The sequence below is a fragment of the Melopsittacus undulatus genome, chromosome 9 (assembly GCF_012275295.1).
Source record: "Melopsittacus undulatus isolate bMelUnd1 chromosome 9, bMelUnd1.mat.Z, whole genome shotgun sequence".
Classification (NCBI taxonomy): Eukaryota; Metazoa; Chordata; class Aves; order Psittaciformes; family Psittaculidae; genus Melopsittacus; species Melopsittacus undulatus.
This window is the reverse complement of record NC_047535.1, coordinates 10,654,405-10,679,723: the sequence shown is the minus strand read 5'-3', so window position 1 is coordinate 10,679,723 and position 25,319 is coordinate 10,654,405. Positions and strand designations below refer to the sequence as shown.

The following is a 25,319-nucleotide window of genomic DNA, read 5'->3' as shown; positions in this document are numbered from 1 at the left end:
GGACTGTTTGTTTCAGCTAGCTTTCCAGAACAAGCCAATGCATGTATCTACTATCTGGAGAACAGCAAAGGTTGTAAGAAATAGAAGTGAATTCTGATATTCCTTTATAGCCCACTTCCCAAATTGATCCTGATGAGAGACTTCTCCTCAGGTAAATTCCCACAAACAAATGATAGCATTTTTAATTGTTTCGAATAAAGATCTTTACAAAAGAAAACAAATGACACTACTAGAAAAAGCAGGGAAAATGCAGCATTAGTTATTACTGAATAGAGTAAGGTAGAGAATAGCAGTTGCATAGAGGATTTATCTCACACATAAATCCTACGCTGGGTATTTAAAATAGACTGAACATAACTTTGAGCCCCATAGCACACACCATAGCAAGCCTTCTGTGTGCCTAAAAGCCCACTGCTACACCAAGCATAGGGCAACATGGGACACACAGTCTAGACAGCACACGTGAGGAGAGACAACCGATAACCAAATGGTTGATTATATGTGACATGAGACCAGAATACTTGGAACCAACTCAATATAGGAAGTATTTAAATTTGCAAGAGCTAAATAAAATCTAAGTATTTCAGTTCATAGTTTCCACAGAAAATCAGCAGAAATATTTGTTCTTCACAGAAAAAAAAAAGCATAACTGGAATTTTCCTGTTAAGAGAAGATGAGGATAGCAAATTTCTTCTCAGCTCTGCTAAAGTACAGTTGGGAATTATGCAGACTTTACTATATTTATTCAAGCTTCAACATTACAAATTGAGAGTAACTTGGACAATTAATTTAGCACATACCTGGAGAAAAAAAAAAAAAGAAACAAAGCGAGGCCCTCCTAGAAGAACAGCATAGGCCAGCAAGTCCACAAACAACTGATATCACTTTTTATGATGTCTGACATTGAGTTTTAACTTCTAGAACCAGTTCATTACATGAAAATAATCTTCCATTTGAAAACTATCCTTGTAACTAAAGATGTAAGTTGGAAATGTGACCCCTGAGAAAATAATGAAAGAAAAAGTTAAGATTGATTATATCTTCATGTATTTTCAAAATGGTCCCTCATCTTCTTGTGTGTAACACACTTAGGACTGCACTATTCTGCAAAAAATAAAAAACTCAAACACACCACAAAATAACTGGTAAAACTTGAACTCTTTAGACAATACTCGAACATATGCTCTGGCAGCAGACACGTAATTGCACCTTTGTATCATCTTATCTTCATACACTGCGTGACTTTTCCATATCACACCTGAACTTAGCCTTCATCTAAAAATGTTAATTCTTTTAATGGCAATTTGTTAATATCTACTATTCTTACTGTACAACAGTGACACAGAACACCAATATTGAAATTAAAACTCTAAAATTATTTTTCTCTTTTTCTATATTTGGAATTGGATGTTCAAAATCCTTTTTAATAAAGCTCTAGGGATGACTATAAGAGCACTTATGGATGTCATTGTAAAAAATGTTACCATTCTTAGAAAAGTCACAATGCATAAAACATTCAATGACAGAATGGTGTCTGGATAATATTCTAGTTTGTGGTTTCATTACTTCTGTAAGATTTTATTACCCCACAACACATTGGTAACAATTCCGTGACAGACTGGCAGTGGTTTCAAGGAAAGGCAGTCTCCATTACTATAATATCTATTAATTTTTAATTTGTTAGAGAAATGCTGTTTGTATTTACTCCGCACATCACGTTTCTAAATGCTGATGTACAATCTACACACCTTACAAATGTAAAGTTCTACAGGAACTTTTTCTACTTCACATCCAGCCTCACATCTGTAATTACTAATCATTCTTTCATTGAGTCCATCATATACTGAGAAATTAGAATTAGAGCTTTCTTCCCCAATTTCATGTATAAGAAAGCAAACCAAACAAATTTAACAATTCTTACTAAAGAGGGTAAATGAGAAAACATGCAATACACATAGATGCTTTTAGAAGTAAATGTAAGATATTAATCACATTAAGTCTGAATTGAACATTACTAGGAAAGAGAAGGAAATATTCTAAACCATTGAATTAAACTGAAATTAAAACTAATCCTGAAGCCTTTACTCATTACTAGTTTTTAGCATATACCCAGATACACGCATATTTCACTAAGCAGGTTATACTAATAGGGACATATGTTTAAGTTCTCCAATAGTTAAAACAATATCTTACCTGGAATAAGAGCTGTACTAATATCAATACCACCACTTTACACTGTTTGGCAAACAATACCAGGTTTGTTTCAATATATTCTCGTGACATGTCCTTTGCCTGGCCTCCAACATCCTTTCCTTTTCCAGCAGTTGCCTCCTGCTAGAGGTTCTGTTCCAAGAGATTTAAGCTGTCCTAAGCAGAAATAATGGAGAAGGCAGATAGAGGATTATATTTTTTTCTGTTTGTATAAAAAACAACCACTGCAATGTTAGCAGAAGCAAGAAAATAGCAGTTAATAGACTCTCTTCTCATAACTAGATTTGTTAAAAAAGGGACAAGATTCAGTTTTTCATAAGCAGTAGGCAAACCAGGCTGTGCTAACTTATTTATCAGCTTTATATTTTTTATTTCAAACAAATTCCAAAAATAAACTGATTTAGCTTCATTAGCTTCATACATGTGAAAATACTTACTGGCTGTTTATTTCACTAAAGAAAACCTGAAGTTTTGCTAGATAGTTGCTGCTCACTGATGCTGTTTCTAACACATCAAATAACTTCACTGGGAAAAAAACTAACTGCCTTCTTAAGTAATGAGAATTGCTGATCCCTTAGACACACAATTAATTTACCCGAGAACACCCAATTAGTACATGCATGAGCGCCTAATCAGCTCATGTGTCAGCACTCTAAGTGGACATAAATTGCAATGTTTGGTAGCAGGGGCTGCAGAGGTGACCTTAGCAAAATATAGCCATGAACTGACCTGTGCTATCCAGTTCCTGCTGGCTCTGAAACCCAAATAAACACTCTCACACACCCCAAAAGCCACTAGGGGATCACACTGCAAATCTTCCTCACACATGTAAGCAGTACCTGCTAAGGTAAGAGTTGTGAAGACACACACAGACACATGGAGTGTTGAAGAGACAAGCATCTAATGAGACATTCTTTGAAGCAGGTGTTCTATACCAAAAGGAATTCCATATCTAAGGGACATGCACTCAGGGATGACCCAATGCTGGGGTAGAAGCAGCCATGAGGGGTGGGTCAGACACAACTGAACACAACCCCACACTCAAAGGAATTGGGATGGACTAAGTGTAATGTGCAGGAAAAATTAAGAAAGTTGAGACTAGGAAGGTGCAAGGATGATGACGTTTGCCTTAAGCTGGGCCCAGGAAGTAAGAAAAAATATATTTAAGTGTTTTTTAAATTATGTTCTCTTTTCCTGAATATTCATACCAGTTATTTGAAGTTTGTGTTAATTAGCAATAAAGTAAAAATTCTGCAAGTTGTAACTTTCCTGTGACAGAGAAACCTGGTAGATGGCTTTTGGGGGATATCCTTAAGCACAAAGCAGAGAAGAACTTTGACCAGAGTATATGATAAAGCACTAAGCAGTGTTCCAGATTCTAGGCCATATTTTCTTACTCTACCTGGTATCAAATCCCTGGAGAGTAACTCCCATCCCTGCAGCCAGCCCAGCTATGCCACTACCAATTATCAGCATCTTGAGAGATCAAACAGATAGTGAAGTGCATTCTATGTTCACTTATTTCATCACATGCTGTGTCTGCAATATGCCTTATCTTCAAAAGCACTTGAACTTTAAAGAGCATCAGAGGCTAAAAACTAAATACTTCAGGGAAGTAAAGGAAAAATCTTATCTCAACAATGCAGTATAGTTAAACAGCTGGTTTAGGCTATAGGAGCAGGTGGTCATCTGTACGAAAGGTGCCATATGTAGAAAATAAGATAGTAATAAGTTAGGAAAAATTAAGTTAAACAAAGCATGACTAGAGACACTTTTTCTTCTGTTCCACAGGATATTGGACTTAACTTGGGCTTTGGTAACAAAGGATGCTAACCCTATTTGCCCAGCTATGCAAATGTTTTCCTTTAATACAGTTCTTCTCAGGATTAATTCTGACAGATATACTGAAACTAGTATCAGAAGGCTGAATTCAGAATGAAAAAAAGACTGTTTTAAGATCCTTATAAAATAAATAAATAAATTAGTGAGTGTCCTTCTGAATCATGATGTGATTTAATGTATAATTTATGCTTAAAATAATTGTAATCAATCAAGCATTTGCCAAAAAAGAGATGAGAAGCCCAAGGCAAAACTAAGACATAGATAATACATTCACCTACAAACTTCAGTTACCCTTGGCTGCACTGGATTTTAGGCAGGTGAGAACAAACAGGAGTCCTTGATGTTGGTGTCCTGCCAAGCAAAAGCAGATCTAGTACATCTTTTCGGGACCATCCTGTGAACAGTCCAATCCTGACCCCTTGGGGAAGTCTTGAGAGGTTCTGATCCAGAAACCTGCATTCAGAGATGCTCAAATGCAGTTAAACCAGCTTCTACAAGAAAGCTCACATGTCTAAAGCCAGTGTGATCCAGAAAACCCAAAAACAATCACAAGAAATCAAGTACTATTAGTTATCTCTTAGAAGGGTCATGTGGGAGAACTGAACTGCCTTATCACACTAGTAGTCCAGCTTTCTAGTATGAACTTCTACTCTGTAAATATCAGTTGTAGCAGTTGTATCTTCAGGGGAGACACTTGTCCTGCTGCTGTTATCTAACCAGCAAAATCCTTGCCAAAATAGCCAGCACCACTGATTTGGACCTAGAACATGTAACCAGATAACATTATGGGGAGGTAGTGGCACCCCCAGATGAGAAAGTATTCAAGTATCCATGCCAAAAATATGCACTGAAGTATCATACTTCCTAGAGTTCAGATGCCAGTTTACAAATTACAGAAGCAGAGCCAAAACTTTCAGACAAATACACAAGCCAAATTAATAAGATAATTAACAGAAGCCTCATAACAATAGCATAATGGACATCTTAAAGCAATAAATTTTGAAACAGTACATTCAAATGTCATTCCAGTTTATACCAGTGCCTTGAAAACTAAATGTTTGATGGAAGACAAATGCTAGGAAAAGAATGCATACCAAAGGTGCTGACTCACAGCAGAAAGTGCTTCTTACCACTGCAATATTTGAGTTATTTAATTCTGTGGCTCAGCTGACATACCTATACTTAAGTGTCATCCCTCTTGCATAGAATGTGGACAGTGCACAGGACTGGTCATAGCTATTCCAGGAATTTACAGCACAGGTTCCCCCTACTAAAGTAATAAGTTCATGATTATGTAAACTTTACGCAAACTGGAAAAATAGGGCAAACCTTTCAGTTTTCTTCAAAAGGAAATATGTTTGAAACATAAGTTGCATTCACAGTTACATGCTGCTTAAGCTTTTACAATTCATCTCTCCCAATAAGCTATTGTTCAAAAATCTTCTCAATTTATTGCTCTTTGTTCAGAGAACAAGAGGTGGCCCAAAAATATACACCAAAATGCTGTCTTGTGTTAACATTTTGTAGCAATATAGACCACAGTAGAATATATCTTTGTTACAGCAAGCCTTTTTGTTAGAAACATCTAATAGTTGGGGGACAGAAGGAGGAGAATGCTCTTGGTGGGTGGTTTTGTCCGTTTGCTTTGTTGTTGTTTGGTTTGGGTATTTTTTTTTTTTAGTTATTAGGGAATTAAGAATTACTGATTTCTTCAGCAGAGGTTCAGGTATGTAGTAATTTGGGGATGGGGGGTTGCTGTTGTTGGCTGATTTTGTCAAAGAACGCTTTTCAGGAAAGTTAACTATGGGTTTCTCAATGATTTTTTTTTTCCTTGGCCTAAAGTCCAAGCAATTTCAAGGTTCTGCTTATCAAAACTGAGCAGTTTTCTGTCTTCTTAAAACCTTTTCCTCCTTCTTTCAAAGCTTAAAATAAAATTAAACTGGGCATGGGAGTAGAATCCTCTTTATCCTAGAAGGGTAACAAAATATAAAACCAATCTAACATCAGTGATCTAAATGCTGAAGCAGGGGGCATCCAGTGCAACTCTCTTGATTTCTTGGATAGAGATGACAGAGAAGCTGGTCCACTGTAAGTACTGCAGGGTAAGATAGGCAATCATTCTGGGAATTCTTATATTCTATGAAAATCAGTATTCTGTAGCTAATGGCGAGTGATAGTTTAGAATCACAGAGTGGTTACAATTGGAATGGACCTTAAGATGATCTAGTTCCAATTCCCCTGCCATACACAGGGGCATCTCACACTAGGATCAGGTTGCTCAAGGCTCTGTCAAGTCTGGCTTTGAACAGTGCTAGGGACAGGCAGCCATCACTCTCATACTAAAGAATTTCTTCCTTATATCAAACTTAAATCTCACCTGTTTAAGTTTGAACTCTTACTCCTCATCCTGTCATTACACCCTGATGAAGGGTCCCTCTCCTGCATCCCTGTAGGCCCCCTTCAGATACTGGAAGGCAGCCTTCTCTTCTCCAGGCTGAATAGTCCCAATTTTCTCAGTCTGTATGGCAGGTGCTTGAGTCCCCTTATCATCTTCAGGGCTCTCCTCTGGATTTATTCCAGCAGCTTGACATCCTTCTTATGCTTGCAACACCAGAACTGGACACAGTACTCCAGGCTGGGTCTCACAAGAGCAGAGGGGCAAGACCATCTTCAGCTTGATGGCCACACTCATTTTGATGCAGCCCAGGATATAGCTGGTTTCTGGGCTGCAAGCACATACTGCTGGCTCACGTTCAGTTTCTCATTGTCCAACGCCCCCACATCCTTCTCCACAGGGCTGCTCTGAATCACTTCTCCACCCAACCTGGAGCTGTGCCTGGGAATGCCCCTGACCCTTGTACTTTGCTTTGTTGAACTTCACAAGGCTGGCATTGGCCCACCTCTCAAGCATGTCAAGGTCCCTCTGGATCCCATTCCTTCCCTCCAGCATGTACACTGCACCAACAGACTGGTGTCATCGGCAAACTTGCTGAGGGCACATCAATCCCACTGTCCATGTCATCAACAAAGATGTTGAACAGGATCAGTCCCAACACCGACCCCTGAAGAACACCACTTGTCACCAGTCTCCATGTGGTCACTGAGCCTTTGACCACAACTCTGTGTGCCACTATCCAGCCAACTCTTTATTCACCAGATGGTCCATCCATCAAATCCATGTCTCTCCAGTTTAGGAGGACAAGGACGTCATGTGGGACAGTGTCAAATGCTTTGCACATGTCCATGTAGATGATATCAGCTGCTCTGTCCCTGTCCATCAGTTCTGTAGCCCTGCCACAGAAGGCCACCAGATTGATCAGGCATGATTTGCCCTTAAATGAAGCTATGGTGGCTGTCACCAACCACCTTGTTTTTTCCTTACTGAAGGCAAGGTAAAATTTCTACTGGCTTCACTGAAGTGAAATTTCACCCAGTAGAAGGAAATGAAAGACTAACAAAAATGGGAATTGCTAATACCAAGTCAAGCCAGGGCAAGACAGTCATTGTATACACATGCTTTTTGTATTAGTCAAAAAACTGTTTTTCTTCTGTGGGCACCATCTGCTTCACTGTCAGAACCATACAATCCTGAGGTAATAATTTATTTTGGTACACAGACAAATAAAAGGATAAATGTTAAAAACAAGTATTTCAAGAGAAGTTTGTATTAAAAAAAAATAAAAAAATCAACATTGTTTAGGGCCCTGTGTTAGAACATTGGAGAGAAATCAGAGAGTTTGACACTAGGTTAATTAGATTTAAATAGCTTCAGAGAGAGAGAATGTGCAACAGGAAAATACCATTCATCTTTGTAGCCAGATTGCTTAAATTTACCAGAGCTGTCATCAAGACCTTTTAGAGACTAGTTTCATGATTTTGTTTATGGTTCTGCAAAGAGAAACAATATTGACTGCTGACATTATCATGGCTTGTAGTTTTTTGCTCCTTAACTTCACTGTGGCTGACTACATGAAGTTATTTGTTTAGCTTCATCTCCTTATGCAAAAGTGAAGGCTACCCATTTTAAGAAGATAAAAAGATGCAACTAAAGGGCCCAATCTAGGTCATGAAGTCCCATCTCCTTCGATTGCAAACACCACACATAATCCCCATCATAAACATAATGTGGTTTTGGAAAAGTTAAGTAGAAAATGTTTCCTATTAAAGGCAACTTGAACTGTGAGATCATAGCCATAATATCCTTACAGATATACAAACAAAGGAGCAAATCTACTGAACCAAACTTACACTGTGGATGAAGGCTTTTCTCCGTACCTGATACAATTCAAACCTTACTGAAATCAGATGAAAAACTGGATCAAGCTGGAAAGAAAAGCAGAACAAGATCTTATTCTGTATCCCTAGAGACATAGGAAGGTTATACACATCACAACAAAGCTTGTCATTTAGCTTATTGTTTGCATTGAGGTGCATCAGATATTTATTAGTTCTCTGGAAGTTTTACTTTGTTCTTCAGCACAGATGCGATACAGTTAAAAGTTTTCTACCTCTCCATGCTGTTACTCCTGATGGCACTGAAATAACATCACTTTTCTGTGGAAAAAAAAAATAAAATTGCTAATCCCCATTTGCTGTCAATGAACTCCCAGCTTGTCTCCATCAACACACCTTACCACTCATCAGCTTGTATTGCCTTGCTTTTTTCATTCTCAAATATGAGCAGAAAGTGAAAAGATAATTTCTGGCTTGTAAAATATGCTTCAGTTTAGTCTGACTGAAAAAGTCTGGTTTGAAAACACTAGGGAATGAAAATGCCACATCAAAGTTCTCCAAATACCAGCATACAATTTTTTTGTTCCCTTTTCCTTCTTTAGTAATCATTACTGAATCCTATTTTGTGGATTCTTTGCCATGGAGGGAGTAACAAGGCCATAAGCTTACATTTTTCCTGTTTTATAATGTTTGTTAATGAATAGTTTGCTCATCTCCAACTCCATATAATAGCCAGACACTAATTCAGATCATCTTGAAATTAACTGGTTATTTCTGTACAGTTTTGTTCATCAGCCACTTCTTTGTTTTCTCTCAAAGACATAAAAGACACTGATAATTTATACTTTGCAAGTGAGAACAGTAAAAAAGTCTGGAAGGACTCAAGCAGTAGCAGAACACATCCCCATCCCACTCCTTTCCTTTTTTTTTTTTTAATCATAAACAGGGGGTTCTCACTTTAGTTTTCATTTGCTCCCACCATCCAGATCAGTTAACTCATCCTACACATGCTCACTGCCAGAAGGGAAGATATAGCGAAATCTGAATACTGGTATTATAAGATATTTGATATATGCAAAGATCCATAGACTGTATTGATTCAGAAGGTATGGCAATAAGAAATGCTTAGAGATGGATCTCTTTACTGGGTCAGTATTATTCTAAGAGGAGAAAAAAATACTGGTAGATGATTTCCTGAAAATGTGGAGGGCTGAAACAAGGAGGATACGTAATAAAGCAACTTCTTTCCATCCAGGAAAAGGGGTCACAGAAAACAACTGCTTTGCATCATTGTGCTGTCTGCCAAACAGAGTCAGAGTTGGTACTTGAAAAGATGCCAATATCATCATTTGTTTAGAGTTGGTTCTATCAGAACCAGAATGAGGTTCCTTGTTGGGATGATGTGAGAAACCTTGACATCAGAAAACTTAAAACCACAAGAAAATAATCCTAACTCTTCTTAGCTTCTAGAGTCTTAAAACAGCATCCCAATATAGTTCCAGCTCCTTCAGCGTAGGATGTGAGGCTGGGGATAGAAAAAAATGCTGGCAACTGAATGAACTTCATTGGAAATCAGTGGTGACAGTACTGTGATAGTAAGAGTAAATAGAGTATCAGTGAAAGGATTGAATTTCTCTCCTTTGTAAATCTAAGCCTGCATATATATGGTACAGTGCATAAAAATTCACAGGATGAACAGTTATAATGGAATTGAGGCAGCATTTGGGTGAAAGTTGATGTGACCTCAAAGCACTTACAGGGCACTCCAAGGAGCAACAGCATGAGAACAGAGGTATCAGTGAACAAGTTCTCTCCCTTCACAATAGCAGCTTAGTGTTCACCTCTAGTGAGGAAAAGAAGGGAGGAAAAAAATCTGCTCTGCAAACTGCAGTAAGTACCAAGTCTTTTTGCTAATTCAGTCTTCTTTAAAGCAACATGAAGTCTTCTTTGAATTGTTCAGATTCAAAGAAAAGCAACTACTTTTTGTTTGATTCAGCTTAACTCCCTACATGACCCATTGCTGTTTTGTTAGACATACTATTATAAGGGCATTAGCATCCAAGTCCATCAGACCAGCTGTACTTTATTTTTACGATTAGTAAAGATTTAAATGAAGTCTTGCATAAAAATACAGATTTTGTACAATTTAATACTAAAAGTTACACTTATTGTTTACTGATTTTTAAGACACTTCCTTAGATATCTGAGTCCTGAACGGGTGTTGCAGAAATAAAAATCCCAGGAAAGAATGGTTTCTCTTCTGCATATGGGATGTTAAAAGCTAAACAGAAGTGGCCCAGGGATGGGCCCAAACATCCTTCTTGCTATGAAAGAGCACTTAATGTTTTCAGATATACAGAGAACAGAAAAGAAATGCATAAAATTACTTTGCTACAGCATGTTATGCATGACACGGAAAACAGAGGACCACATTCACTCTCTACCTCCAGAGTATGCTAGCATAAGTACTGAGATGAAAAACTGTTTTCAGATGATGTCTGAACAAAATATCAGTGGCAAGGCAGCAAGTGGCAGGGAAAATGCTTTGTTCAATGAAGCACCTATATGTGTTTGATATCTTTACCAAATTGATTCTGCTTGAGATCAACTGATTCAAATTTTAAACCATTTCAATATGTAGCCTATGTACATAAATAATTGATTCAGTATTTAAACTAGTTATATGTGGGGGTTTTCTAATGAGTTCCTTATAGAAATCTAAATGGCTTTGAAATCAGTTCCAAATCTGAATTGTTTCAAAATGTGTCTTATACTGAATGACGATTGGTCTTCACTGCTTGGCCGCTAATGCAATGTGATACTATGTAGGGAACCAGAGTTCAAAACTAGCAGGGAGGATTTTGCACCTTTAGTTGTGAGAGGCTGCAAGTTTAGGAAGAATAACAGATTTTTTTACCCAATTCAAACTGTCCCCAGGGCTAGGCCTCAAAATAAACACAGCATCTTCAGAGACAGTATTACAGGTTCCACTCCAACCTGAAGACAATCCTGTTCGCATGTCATGAGCAGTTCACACTTTCCTTTGCAAGCAATCTTATATTACACTCTTAGTTATGTGAAAGATTATAATGGAAAAATAATAAAAAGTGGTATGTTAAAGCTATGCCAAGTATAAGACACATTTATCATGCTGTCAATGGAATTTCTTACCATATGTCTCAAAGGATTTACTAAAATTAGTTTTGTTTTATACCTATAATAGCTATTGTTCTTCGAAAGGGCATGTATAATGTATTTTATAAAAAGAGTGATGCTGAAGTACAAAAAAAAAAAAAGCACCCAGCATGATACATGAGCCCTAAAAAAATGTTGAACCTTTTAGTAACATCGTCAAAACTATTTCTTTAGGTCTCCTTGTGAAAGCTGAAGCCAAAAAGCAGGTGAGCATTCCTAAAGCTCAAATTGCTCTAGTTTCTAAATTGAAGATCACATTTAGCTGAGACAGATTAGCTTAATTCAGGTTTTTCACACCTTCCTTTGGGTTGGGCCAGGTAAGGAAAACCATCATTTGCTAGCTCAGGTTTTGCTTTATCTAGACAATATTCCAGCTGGTTCCTCCTCACCCAGTGCACATCTGGAAAGCAGGTTCTGGAAACTGCCAGCATTGCTCTAGCTTCCCTTGTGAAATAATTCTGCCTGTGTAGAAAAGCCCACAGCAGGACAAACAAAAAATCCAGTATCATCTGGGATGCAAGATCAACAGTAGTGCACTAATGTTAGCACCTGCAGTGCTCTGCAGATGTTAGCCATCATGCTAAGGACATCATATCCTTGAGTAACTTAGTCTGTTACTAGAACTGTAGCTTTGCATTCAATAAGTTTGGCAGGAGGACTGGGTTCTGAGCTGGGCAGACAAGGCTGACAAGCACAGCATTTTTATTGGGCAAAGCTGCTGCATGCACTCCTAGATCCTCATTTAAGTTTGGATACAAAACATATCATGCTTATTTAATTAAACATATTAATAATAGCAGTATAGGCTAGTATTAAGTCTAATTTAAGATTCAGCTTTAAATAATTACATGGAATCTTATCCCTCATGCAGGCCTCCACTATGCTCTAAATATGTTCCCTATACTAAGTACAGATGTAAAAGACCCTGGCACAAGATTGAGGCTTTAGGACCAACAATAAAAAAATGGAAGTAGACTAAACTAATTTGCATTCAGTGATCAGAATTCTACCAGTTTGGCAGGTAACTTACCTAGCTAAACGTTACACAAGCTGAGATCACTAACATAATCATCTGGTATATACATAAAACAAGATCTCTAATGCAAAAGAAATTTGATAGACGTCTACAGCACTGGCATACAAAATATCCATTCCTTTATTGCAAATATATGAAGCAACATCTGCTTGCTGAATGATGTCACACAGGCAGTTCAACTAATTTGGTACAAATATGAAAAGAAACTTTAGGTCTTCAGAAGAAATAGGGTCACGTTATTCATATCAAATGTGAAACTTACCTTTAAAACTGTATCTGAACCAAATATATTTTTCACAACAATAGTTACTGCTCCAGCTTGTTTGCATTGCTCCAACAACTTCGCTTCTTTGTGAGCTTTATGCTGCACTTGCACTTTCAATCTTTTTTTAACAAGGACTGAAAACCAGTGGGAGAGTCTGGAACTTGTTTCTCACATTTACATTTCTTTTTAATTCCTACAACCAGTTCCTGATAGTGAACACCTATAAAGTAAAAAAAGACACAACTAAATGTAAAAACTTCCCTCCTCCTTCTCCTTCCCCCTCAGTTCATACCAGTTTAGTTTTTAATTCCAAAGGCACAGACTGCATTTCAACATCCAGCCGATGTCAGCAGACACAGTTTATCTAATTCTCTTACAAAGTTTGAAAATTCCATCTATACATCAAATCCAGTGAAGTTTCATGGGCATAAGTCATCCTTAGAGAAATATAATCACTGGCTGACCTTAGTGGGATGGTTAGCGTGAGAGAAGGTGGCAGGATTGGGCCCCAAGTTTTCATAAATAACAGAGAACATCTCCAGATGAACATTCCACTGTTAGTTTTTATAGTACGTCTTCCACAGCCAGCCCACATGGTCTCACACACACATTCATAGATGCCAAAACAATAACAAATTAAAGTTTGGTTTATAAAAATGGCCTTGGCTCAGATGCTGCTTATACAAGTTTGCATGCTGTTTACCCTGAAAAAAGGTGTGGAACTGACCACAATGAGGTGACAACCTCAATTCCACTCACACATGAGGTGGGAAAACCAATAACAAAGTGCAGGATGAGGAAAGGACACTTTGTTTTTCCTGGCTCGTGTGTGAATAAACTGTGTTTTGTTAATAAAGAAATTAAAGTCATTTTGTGAAGCAGAATAAGGAACATCTCTCTTCCCCCTTAGCACATATATGCATGTAAACATTTTTACATGTATATATATAAAAGAAATACACAAAAATATTTACATGCCTGCTTGTACACACACACCCATACTAAGTATGACAATCCACACAAAGTCCTAGATTATTGTTCTCCTAGCTTGCTATCCCTTGCAGGCAGTGGAAGATTTTCACTGACTTCAGGGAAACTGGATTTCTAAGCATTACACTCCCCCCTATGCTGAGCAGTGATTCAAGGACTACATTGTCACCCAAATTCTGTCTGTGCTTTCAAAACAGCGTTTAAGGGATAGAAGGGGTATATACTGGTTCCCTAAACTATTTAGATTTACAGCTATGGCTTGATCCTCCAGAATACATCAAAAAATGGTGCTGTCAAAGTAGTACGCACAGAGGACCAGGGAGATGCCTTGGAAGATGAATCAGTTTTATCCAAGTATTGTTCCTGTCCAAATCAACAGAAGGGTTCCCAACAAACATCTTGTAGCGTGATATTTAGGCCAAAAATAGACCAATTAAAAAGGGGGATTACATTTTTCACCACACCCATACCCACATCATTTCACAAAAGTTTTTCTGCAAATAATATTTTTCTTATCTATTATCCACAAACAAATGCCTGATTGTATACATCTCATTAAAACTTGGTTTTCCCCATAATTAATTGAGGATACCCCAAGCTACACATTAATTACTAGCAGAGATGCTAAAAACTAAAGCAAGCTTGCTTAAGCATACACTGTCAGTTCAATGCCAGAAAACATTCTACAAGAGATTACACAGACCAAGCAGATGCATGTGGCAGGGACATTTCTATTAGAAACACTCTAAACAAAGCTATTTAGTATGGAGCACATTTTGCTTAAAAGATATACACATGCCATTAGAGCAAAGCTGGGAACAACTATAAGAACTTTAATTGACACTAAGGAAATAACTGCCAGTATTTATAATTCTACAAAGTGTCATAATGAGTTCACTGGAAAAATCTCAGTTCCATCCTGCACATGTGTTCATGATATTTTCAGGCCATTAAGATAACAAAAGCTAAAAGGAAACACTTCTTATTAAAAAGTAAAACCTTTATACATGAAGTGCTACAGAAAATAGGTTTTTGTTACAACCCTGGGAAAATACACAACTGATTCTGTTAAAGAAAATATGCCTCAGATACACTCCCCAAATTAATAGCTCTTCCCTGTCTTTTGGGAGGAAGACATTAATTCATCACTACCAGCAATTACTATACACAATGCACTTGCAGTATCTCAGCTGCTTGGTTAAATGAGTAGCAGGTAAAGTCAAGCAAAATCTCTCTCTAATCCCTGTCCATTTACTCTAGGAAGGAAGGAAATAAGCACGGAATACCTCTGATGCAAGATCTAAGTAATCCAAAGAAGAAGCAAAAATGGGTTCTGGAAATGTCTAACCTATATTCTATTCTACCCCATATGACTAATGGAATTATACAAATATAAGAAACAAAAGATTTAACCCACAGTAATTCTTGGATCCCAGATTCTTCTAAAGTCAAACCAAAATGCTGTTCTTTTTTTTATTTTTTTATTTATTTTATCCATTAGAACATTCTAATAGTTTGCAAACTGGTTGTACAGTATAGGAAGAATTGGTTTTCAGCACTAGCCTTCAATATGCAGTCAATTCTGTTAGTCATCTATATCAACTTCCATTCTTTGATGTTATGACAGCACAACAGACCAGCATCTGGTCTTCAAGATTTAGATTCAAGTTTTATATTCGACATGGTATTTTCATTTATATAGTATTACCATTTACATACCAAATTTGAAAAGGCTGAATCCTCAGATCTTTTGCATGGCCTATCACTGCTTCAGTATTATGCAAGCAACTATGACTATTACCTTAAAGTAATAGTCTGTGCAGTATAGACCACATTGATAAAGAGCATTCTGAACCTTCCATTTCTGTTAATACAAGTTTTCCAATAGCCACCCTCAGGGAAAAGAAAAAGCAATCTATCTTTTTATTAACTCTATATATGCAAAAGTAGTAAAAGTTCTGGCAGCCATAGAGTCGACAGGATCCAGATTTTTCTGAAACCTGGCAGAGTTTAGCTTGAGAGCAAGCTCGTGAAACAGATATGTTCAGACTCATACCTCTCTCCTCTGGTAAACTGGCCATTGGAATATCTGTATTCTCAGCCTAAACTTCTATACATTTCAAAGCTTCCTACTGTAACTGTCCCCCACATGGAAAAAAAAAATGCTTCAGCAGCATGAACCAGCAACAAAAAAAAAAAAAAAAGAAAAAAAACAGTTCTAATCCTAAAGCCAGGCTGTAAACAAGCTAGAATGAGATCTGGAGCTGAGTGCTACTCCTTTCTCTTACACATCTCTTCATTTCATTTGCTAAGGTGGTGATTCATTTCAAATTCATGCTAACGAAACACAGTCCTGTCGTAAATCTGGGGCTGCTTGAGCTCCCATTAATAGTCCCTTCATTTGCAAACCATACCTGTTTCAGGCCTGACCCACTTTGAGCACGTTACAGAATAGTCCAAGATACATTGTGTATTATTATGTACAAGAGACTATAGACAGTAAAACAATGAACAAGCTTCTAGAAAAAAACTTGAATTTAGAATGCTTTCCTAAGATAATTAATTTTTTAACAGGGTAAATTTATGTCCTCTGTTAGTAGAGCAGAAATAACTACAGGAAACATTACTACTGCATTTGAAGAATTCAGATAATTTGTTTTATAGTTTTAACTGGAATGCATATGAAGTAGATTAATTTATTATATTTTTTAGGTGCCATAAGCAAAACCACAGGAATAGTTCTGAATTTCCTGTTCCTGGGGCTTACTATTACTGTAAACAGTTTTGAATAATCATGCCCTAAAGCAAGTTTAGAGCCTCATTCAGACTATGAGCCAGTATACATGTACAAGATCAGTTGTAATCATGCTCCTTTCTGCAGGTCAGAAAATTCATTTGGTTCATGTCTTTGCTGTACACACAAGTGTTATGTCCTTCCATTAGGAAGGAAATGACAGATAACTTTAAGTTACTGAAAATCATTTGTGCCTTTTATTAATTTTAAAATTTTCTTTAGCTATCTCTTATATGTAGTAGAACTCCCATATAATTCAATATACTGCTGAACTTGGACATTTGCTTTAATAGATTTTGCTCTCTACATTTACATTCATTCTGCTGGTAATAACAACACTAGTTTTATTTCATTCCACACAGATTAATTCCATGATGCATGCATCATAGTTCTTCCCCTCTGACAGAATACATAGTGAGGCACAGAACATTTAACTCATTTACATACAGGTAGTATATCCAGCAAGAGAAAGCACAATCTTTTCAACCATGACTGAATCTGTGAAGACTAAATATAGAAGCATTAATAGTTTGCAATGCTTTCTGCACTTTGCTCTAGAGAAGGGTTAGCATATCTCTTGCTATTAGAGTTTTTCTAATTTGGTTGGGGGTGGGGTTATCATTATGTGTATAGTGAGAGGTTTAAAGGCCTCATTTAGGAACAAAAATTAACATGAGAAACATGAACAATATTCAGAAATCTGATTTCTGAATCAGAAGTTAAGCCACTCACACAACTAGATTTAAAGCAGCTAGCTCCAGATCAGTTAGCAGTGTCTATCTGCACAAGAAAGCCTTATTGCAGACACGGTTTGCATATTTACTTTTTCATAAGTCTACTACTGATAGCCTGTTACACTGCTTGTAGTACATTTAGTAGGTTAATCTAATTTAAGTCTACAGCAGGCTGAATAAAAACATTGTACACCCTCAAATACACATAGACAAAAGCACACACCCTTAATACCACAAATTTGTAAAGGTCTAGCTCATTTGATTTTAAGAACAGGAACTGCACTTATGCAATATTCCTCCCATGATTTGTTACACTTCTGCCTTACAGGCTTCCTGCCATAGGAAGTCTTTTAGTTTTTACATTTAATTCTTTAAGGGTCTTAAGCATTTTGAAAGAATATACTGTTCAAATACTCCTTTATAGTATATTATTTCCTTTTTCTATTGATTTCTCTTTTTGTTTTCTCAACTTTTTCATTGAAATATTCAAAGAATGTCCCTAAGGAAGCAATAGCATATTAATGATTGCTTAGTTTATTCTTACAAGAACAGTAATTTAGATTATTTTATTATGTTCCAGACAATGATTGCCTAACCAGATAATGTAAGCAAAGTTAAGTAAACTGGAAACAAAGTTCAATTAGAAAAATCATTCCTTGGAACTTTGTAGAGATGCATTTGTAGTTGAGAAATACCCAATAATTCAGTTCATAGTGCAGGGAAAGTTATCGCAATATCAGTGATGACGAGGTAATGCAGAGAAAGCTTTTGCCAGGGAGTAAATAATGTGATTGAAGAAAGCATGTCAAAAGCTAGTGTAATGTCACTGTAGAAGACTTGAAATGATAGGCTTTTTAGGCACAAAATTGTGTCCCAGATATAACTATTACAGTGGCCAAATGGTTTTAACTTATGTGATACGTTAGTCCTCAGGAAGTACTGTGACATTTGAAAAACAGACAAACGTATATGCTCTTATCCTCTACTTATTTGCCTTACAGCAATAAAATGGTGCCACTCCTTATTTCAGTTCAACATACCTTAATATGATCTTCTGGAACCACATACACAAGTCTTAAAGGCAGCTTGCATCACTGCTGGTGTACAAAGTAGGTTCTAGTCACTTCAGACACCTATGAACACAGAATTAGATACTGATAAAACAGTCTCAGACCACTGGGAAAAGCGCAGCCCAGTAGCTATGAATTGTTCAGCATAATGTAAATACTCATCATAATGTAAATCCTTGCTGTCACAGGCAGATTTGGGGGAGAGGTTGTGGGGTTGGTTTTTTTTACTTCAACAATTTCAAGCACAGCATTACTATTTATAGATACTGAAAGACACTGCATGAAACCAAAAGGAAGGCAAGAAGATGGCACTGATGAAGACAGGCCGAGAAAGGATACCCTCCAAAATTTTTACTCTATATACAACTACATGAATGACCATGCATCTCAATTCATTCTGTTAACAGTTTTATGACACAGACAAGTCTATCTTACTCTGTAAAGCGCATCACAGTGTCCTGAGGGAATTGGCTGATGTAGTTGCCAAGCCATTTTCCATCACATTTCAATACTTAAGGGTGTTTCTCATAAAGATTAAGAGAGACTTTCTACCTGGGCCTGTAGTTACAAGACAAGAAGCAACAGCTCTAAACTGAATGGGGTAAGATGTAGATTGCTTATAAGGAAAAAAATTTTACAATGAGGGTGGTGAGACCCTAGAATAGGTTGCCCAGAGAAGCTGTGGCTGTCCCATCATTGAAAGTGTTCAGGGCCAAACTGAATGGGGCTTTAAGCAACCTTACCTAGTGAAAGAAGTTCCTGCCTACGGCAAAGGTTTGAACTAAAAGATCTCTAAATATTCATTCTAATCATTCTATGATTTCTTGGTTAAGAAATGTCTTTAGATCAGCAGTGCTCCTCAAAGCTTCCACAGCCCCCCAGAAAAACCCAACCAACCAACCAACGCCCCCCCCACAAAACCTATGAGGACATCAGCAGTATTGTGAAAGTAATTTCTTGAAAGAACAGTATCTCTCCGTAAGAACTACGAAAACCACATGAAAAGAACGACTCTGGGGGAAAATGCGTAAGATTCACCCTTACAGAACATTACTCAGCCACATAAAATGAAGTCTACTGAAATCAATCTGCTTCACAGGAAGTCAACTCTTGACCTATAAAGTAAAAAAAACAGTTATGTTTTGAGTTTGGGGAGCATTGGGGTTTTCTTCTGGGGTTGTAGGGTGTGGAGTGGGGTGTTAAAAAGTAATTTGTATATTGGGTAAGACTTGTTCTCAGATTTTCCCAAGACAAATGAAAAATACCTCATTACAATATCACCACATCCTGTATATGATTGTATAAACCTAACTTCTGAGTTGTCACTGATGTATTATATGAGAATTAACTGTAGAAAACTTGGGTTTTTTTATTCCACAAGTAACTTGGCCTTTCAAAATATCCTAAGTATACAGACTCCTTGTACAAATTAAGTATACAGATTTCATAGCGTACCTGTTCGTGTTGGAATGAAGCACCTACACTAAACCAAAAAATATTAACTTGCTTTCTTATCCATTACTAATTCAGTGGAGAGTTTTAATAACAAAATGACAAAATAGTGCATGGGATTAATTACCTCCCAAACCAGTATTTGATACAGTGTGCAAATGACACAGGTTATAATTATTTTTAAAATAATTTACTTGCATTTATAAATGTTAAATCTTAATCTTGACTCCCACAAGCAGTTTGAGATAGAACAAGATTACAGGATTATGAAAGATAATACATCAAAAAGCTCTACTTTCTCTCCATACTTTTAAAAGTACCATGCTTTTTTCCTCATTCTCAGTTTATTTGCACTACTTCCATCTTTTGATGTAAATATTTTACCTTCTGGAAGCAGTGAAAAACATGACAGTTCATCTTTATTTAATTTTATCAGGCACCCCAGATCTTATTCAGGAGTACACTGATAATGTATACAGCTATGTATGTATATGTATATACACTACTCCAATTTAAATGTACTTTCACTGACCTGGTGAGCTAAGCTGCTGATAAATCATCACCCCTACAGGTGTTTCTTGGCCCAGGATATGCAAGAATCAAACATTTCCATATGAGACAACTTTTCCAACAAAATCTCACTCAAGATAGAAACCAAATGTTAACCAGTAAGATCAGTAAGTAAATAAATAAGAATTGTTTTCATGAAATCTTAGGACTTGAAAGGACTCTAGACAACCTACATCACCTTCTACCTCAAAATAGTTAATACATAAAGCTAAGAAATGTGTCAAAGAGCTTCTCCTCTAGCCACAAGGCTTACTAATGCTCTAGCAGACTAATTAGATACAATTTCCCCCATGACAAATTTGTTCTGACTGTTATCTTGGTTTTCAGTTTACAAATATTTCGGTCATTTGTGGTAACTAACTTTCAAAAAAAAAAAACAACCAACAAAACAATGGATAATGTAGAAGTCCCAAATAATTCATTAACAGGTAGTAATATAAAACCTCAGTACAGACACATTAGATCTGTTACTTTGCTGTCAAATGGATTGCTTGCATATCTCTTGCATATGGCAGCCTCGAGCAAGAAAATTAAACCAACTCTAAAAGAGCCAGATTAAGTGTTAGAAAAAGGTGCTCAGCATATAATGCAGATAACCATCAATTCTTGCTTTTGTAATAAATTGCAGCTAGTTCCTTTTCAGTTAATGTCTATTTCTCATTACAATAAGATAGTTACCTTTTTAGAAAGAAGCCACTGGTAAAGAGCTATAATATTTAAGTCCTTGATTTTCTTCTTACCTAACTCAACATAGTCATTTCAGTCACTTGTGAAAGATTCCTGTTGTAAAAACAAACAGCTCATTTGACATTTGAGGTTGAGCTTTACTCATCTGTCCGCTTCCTGGAGTCTGAAACTTTGACATAACATTAATCCTGAGCAGCTGCTTCACTCAAAAAAATTAATTTGTTTTGGAAAGCTATTCTAAAAGTGTAAGTAGGCAATTAATAAGCAAATGCATAATTTAACAAAAAAAATAACAAATGCTTGAATTCTTTCCTGATAGTCATATTAATTTTGATGAAAACTTTAATAAAAACTGGAATAGGTTCTGGAATAACCTTCTTGTTCACAGTACTACTGCATACTGCCCCCAAAATGCAGGTTGTTAGTCGCCTGATCCTAGTCTTTTGCAAACACTAATGTTGAGCTCAGTGCAGTCAAAAATAGCAAAAAATATGAAAATACAGCAATAAATTTAGGAAATATGTAGTTGAAAGAAAACACATTTTCCTTGCTAGACTCAAAGTTTCAGATTTCTGTCACTACTAAAATTATTGCCCATTGTTCCCTTAAGTAAATTATCAATTCACTGACAAATGTAAGTTACTGATGTATATATTCCTTCCAGATGTTATATTTCCCATAGCCCTCTTGATAAGAAAAAGCACAAGCAGATCTTATTGAGCTTGATGTTATTAGTGTATGTCTATAATTATAAGCAAAGAGAAAATACCCTTAACTATTATTTGCTCTTGATTGTGTTTAGCACTAGCAGATAGGGTTGTCTTTCACCTTCTATGTCTCCTACTTATTATTCTGCCCAAAAAAAAATTCCAGGAATTTCTATACTATATGAACTTTTCACATCCTCAGGATAGGAAGACTCACAGCAAGAAAGTTATACTGTCAGCAAAAAATATTATTCATAAATCCTCAGCTCCTAAGTAATTCATTGATTAAGCTATGGCATGTACAGTCAAAGCGATCAAATTTCACAGTTCTTAAGTAGACTCTTCAAAGGCTTGTCACCTGATGCTGAAACAACTGTAACACTTGTCACAGTGTTGCTATTGTCAAATTACTATTTGTGTTTTAAACATTCAGTAGAAGTCCACCTGGTCAAATAACTCCATTATCTAGTACAGGCAGCAAAGTATAGATGTTTTTGAAGAGGGAAAGGATGACAGCTGATGCAAAAAAAAACACTATCAACAAAACCATTTTAAAGATTTCCAGTGGTAGTTTCTTGGAATAAGAGAAGACAACAGAGTATATGAATTTTCATAACAGACAGTAAAAGATACCTAAGGATTTGGTGGTTTATCATCTTATAGTACTGATAACATAAAATGGAACAATTAGGAGAAATAAAATATTCATTAAGCATTTCTTTGCATAAGCAAAGTCTTTAAGTATACATACTATCTGAAAGTGACAGTGTCAAAAGCGAAGATTATTTAGTAAAAGTGCTACTATCCATGGACCTCTGTTGCTTGTCAGGGTTCAAGTATGTGGTATTGCCACCCTCCAATTCAAGTCATCCTCTTAACAATCATTGGACAAACTGGCTACATCTTAAGCAATGAAGCAAGAAGAATACTTGGATCCACTAGAGAAAAAAAGGCCACAGCTGAATTAAGTGTAAAAGAAGATCCTCAACAAGCAGCAATTTCACCTTTTGCCCAGACCTTCAGAGAAATCTGAAGCTACTATCATTCCCTAGCAATAAAGCTCACAAAATTCTCAGTGTATTCAGCAACCCCATTTAAGCAATCATTCAGGGAGGCCTCTCTCTCACTGCATTGGATATTGAGAAGCCTTGTCTAGCACAATTATCTATAAGTCTCCAAAATGAGTCCTAGCTTAGGCTAGCTGTATGATATGAAACAGTCTGAATCAAAGCCATAAAACTAATTCCCCAAGTCCCCAAAGCTGATGTAGCAACATATCTGCTGGCCTCAAATACTTAAAACATACAAACATACATTGCAGGCTGTCATGGATCCAAACCCCAGAAATGTTTTAATTTGCAACACTTTTTCAAAGTTAGAGTCTGCATTTTGTAGCAATTCTGGAAACTTACCCTAGTGTCTGTTCATGTAATGCATGAAAGCTGATACAGATCTCCTCACAAACCAAGCTGAAAAGTTTTGTGATTAATGCCTTATTTTACTTGCTTCCTTACAAAGGTTACAGTCAGGCTTGTTTTTTGAAACAGGCATATCAGAGCATAAGGAAGAATATTGCACTGCACTATTCCTGTATGCAAGTCATACAAGGAGATTTTATACTTACTATACACATTATTCCTACTAATTAATAAAGAAGTATAAAAGATTAAGTTTATTATATAGGAAAACTTATACTAGATATTCCTAAAGCAGGAAATAATCACATTTGAAATGAGATCAGGGAAAAAAAAAAGCAAAAGGAACATTCTATCATTGAATGTTAAACGAGTGACACTACTGCACTATTAGCCTCAGTTACCCCATGATCAGTATTTAGTATCACTCAGCCAGACAAAAGAACAACTTCCAGATGCTCACACCACTGGATTATATTTCAGAAAATGTCATGTGAACAACAGCCCACCTACCAGGAAATTTGGGTTGCATCAGAATGAAGCACAAATTCACAGACCAACAGTAATCAAGTAGTGCAAAGTAGCAATTACCTGAGCATGACATGTATGTGCCAGCCTCTTGAATACAGAAGCTTAAGTGCTAGATTTTTTTGTAACGAGGCTGAAGAATTTTTAGTGTACTGGCAGTTAACTTGATTATACGCTAAACATTTGCTTTAGTTTTATTCTAAATACTTCCATTTTCTAAATGAGCATGTAGCAAAATACCCATAGCACTTCTAAAGTCTACATCTGAATCTGTATCTTTAGCCTAAATTCAAAGCTCTTTCATTTTCAGCACTTATGTCTTTTTTCCCTAGCTCAGCAAGCACAGCGCTTTGATCAGAATATGAAAAATTAATAAAAAATGCAGGTAGCCAAAAGAAGTTTGAAAATCTCTTCAAATTTTAATCAAATTTGAATCAAACTGGAAAAAAGCCCCAGACACAATCACAAAGTCACAGACACAAAATTTAAGGGAGGTAGGGGTTGCCTTTTTTTTTAAAAAAAAACTCTTCTGAGAAAAACACACCAAAAAAAACCCAAAACAAAACAAAAACAAACAACAAACAAAAAACCACACACAAAAAAAAATAAGGTGACCTGAAACAGCAAAAAAACCTTCTATGAAGCATACTGGTTGCTCTTGCATTCACCTACAGCCTTGCAATACTGTGATTCTAGAAAATGTAATCAAATGTTTAATCGCTGCAATTGTTGAAAAACATCCCCTTCTACAGACATAGAAAGGTTATTTCCTCAGGCTCAGAACATTAACATATTTTCACAATTATTCATGCTTTCACACAATCCTTGATTCTCTCTTTTCTGGGACCATGCCAGTAGCATTAGGATTGGTTTCCTCTTCTAAATTTACCCCTGTATAGTTTTTGGAATATACGTCACAGCTGCAGTTCAGAATTTTTCCCCAAGTCTTCTATGTGAATCCAGGAGTTACACATGGACAGAAAGTAACCCTCAAAACTATGCTTCCATGATACAGGGAAAACTTATGTTTTTATTCTTCCTACCTACGTAAGAAATCTGTGTTGTGTCTAAAAAAGCATGAAATTCCAAGACAGCTCTTCACCTTAGTAAAATTGCTTACTAGACATCTATTGCAGATGTAGTGGATGCAGTCTAGTTAGGGGCAGTTGTTTCATCATGGCTATCTACACACTCCTTACAACCACACAGACAAACCTGCTCAGTATGAGAGAAACTGCAGGTTCAGACCCCTGGTGCGCGCGCTTGGCTGAGGAGCCACTGGCATGAGGCTACCATCTGCGGGCTTATGACTGAACACCTCTAAGTCAGAATCCTGCCTAGACATTTGATGTTGTGTTGTTGCAACACTGGTTGCTTGAGATTGACCCGGGAGATGACAGTTTTGCTCAGAATGCATGGGTAAAGCCCCTCCCAAATCTTTGTTAGCGAAGACAGGCCTTCCTCATAGGAGAAGGAAAATTCCTAACTTCAAACCTGCGCAGATGGAGCTCATCTAGCTGTGTTATGTCTTCCATCTAAGAGGACACTCTTACAAAAACCTACGACCTGAGGACTTCACTGTCACCATCC

The 25,319-nt window shown here is 36.8% G+C and overlaps 1 protein-coding gene across 2 annotated transcripts in view; it reads left to right on the top strand.

Moving 5' to 3' along the window:
* The window catches only part of DTWD1 (DTW domain containing 1), an 87,562-nt gene that overhangs the window by 32,370 nt on the left and 29,873 nt on the right, over positions 1-25,319 (top strand). The gene's annotated exons all lie outside the window — the stretch shown is intronic.